Source organism: Setaria italica, chromosome I, assembly GCF_000263155.2.
Source record: "Setaria italica strain Yugu1 chromosome I, Setaria_italica_v2.0, whole genome shotgun sequence".
NCBI lineage: Eukaryota > Viridiplantae > Streptophyta > Magnoliopsida > Poales > Poaceae > Setaria > Setaria italica.
This window is the reverse complement of record NC_028450.1, coordinates 35,100,932-35,102,894: the sequence shown is the minus strand read 5'-3', so window position 1 is coordinate 35,102,894 and position 1,963 is coordinate 35,100,932.

Below are 1,963 nucleotides of genomic sequence, written 5' to 3'. Positions count from 1 at the left end.
CGTCCCATTTGGAGTTCAGATGAGAGATTTATGACCTCGGGAAGATATGCACCTAGGAAAACCGATCAAACCAGTTTGATAGGGCGGTCAGACCGGTTTGGTTTGTGTAAACCAAGTTAGGAGTTGTATTTTGGCATAGGATTTATTAGGATTTCGACTTTTAATGGGGCAAGATCTTCCACCCTATAAATATAAAGGGCCACGGCCGCTTGAGGGTATCCAATCGATCACAAATCAATATATCTTTTATCGTTTTACCTTTTATCCTGTTTACCCTACTTTTCCAACCCTATGTGCTGTTTTTCTCCTGTCTCCATGGCATGAGGAGGCGTTCTAGCTAGCCTGCCGAGCTTAGGGCAACCCAAGGTGCGTCTGCCCGACGGGATCCCTCTCGAGCAGGCGTTCGTTGGTCCCTTCGCCGGGCTCACCGGCGAAACCGGTCCGACCGGCCTGTGCAGAGGAGCAACAAGGAGCCCCTCCACATGCTGCACATTCGAGTGCTTTTCATGTGTTGGTCCTAGATTTGAGTCAACACATTTTGGTGACTCCACTGGGGAAGAAGAATCTGGCTATCATAGCCAATCCATTAAGCCCTAGCAATATGGTGGCACTTGAAGGATTACGTGAAGAATTACTCAAGGGCATCGACAAAAAATTGTGTTCTCACTGTTATCTGGTAACTGAGCAAGGCGTCATCATGACGAAGTAATCTATCATCAACATGCTAAGAAGGTACGATTTACCAAAATTTGATGATTACACATCCAACTTTATAAGTACTTTAATTAGATTTGTGGATGAACTAATTAGCAAAAGGAATAGTGTGGATCAAATTCCTGTTCCTGATCCTTGCAAAAACTTGTCGACTAGTGATGTTGTTGGTCAAGAAACAAGTCGGCAGTCTCAAGCCAAAATTGTTGACCCAAAATCCCCTAGCAAGAGCATAGAAGCTGTATCTAGTACTTCCACACTCGGGGGGCAACAGGCAAAGGTGTCGGTTGTGCTGAAACCGGTCTAACCACTTCTTCTAAGGTTTTGCAAAATAAATCTAAACCAAAGATGGTTAAACTAAAAAACTCGAGATTGGTGAACCCAAAAGCTGTAGCAAGCGTCAAAAGGAAAAGTTAAAGCACAATACGAAGCTTCTGGCTAAATCCTCAAAACAAAATGATATCAAACATGCTAGTTGGCCTAAGAATTCCAAGCACTCAAAATCTGTTCCAAAATAGAAGTTCCATGATCAGAATTGGCAATGGAATAATTCTCACATATCAATGCCGTTTCCATTATAATCTATCACCTTTACATGTGCCATGGGAAGCTTATTTTAATATGCATTATTCTTATCCTCCATGGTCTTATAATTCGTGTATGCTGTCTGTTCCTAAATATTTGTGTCTAGATTACATTACTGTAACGTCCGCAGAAATCACCAGCTAAAATCACCCGTTAAAAATCGCTTTCAAAATCTTTTTACCGCTGAGCTCCCGGATATCGAAAACTTTCCCGGCAATTTCGCCGTCCCGGCACCTAAGCCGACAGCCATCATCTTTACCCGTGCCCGTAAATCTCGCCGTGTGCCGTCGTCAGACCGCCGCGCGCGTGCTCCGACCGCGTGCCGCAATGGCCGCCGGTTCCCCCTCTTTCTTTCTCTGTTTCCTCCCTCTTTCTTTCTTTTTCCTATTCCTTCTCCTTTCTTTTTCTTCTTCCTCCTCCTCCTTCTCTCTCCTCCTCTCTTCTTCTTCCTGGCGCCACTCCTCCCGGTTCCTGGCACCATTTCCTTTGGACGCCTCCCCACCGGCGCATTTACTCCTCCCTGGCGCCCGCCCGCCTCGGGCCGCGCCCCTCCGCACCGCCCGACCCCACCGACCCAGCTCAGGCTCCGCGCGCGACGCCCGACCACGCCGACCCCGCCTCCGGCTCGCTCGATGTCTCTCGATCCCTTCAGCTGCTCTGCTGCGGC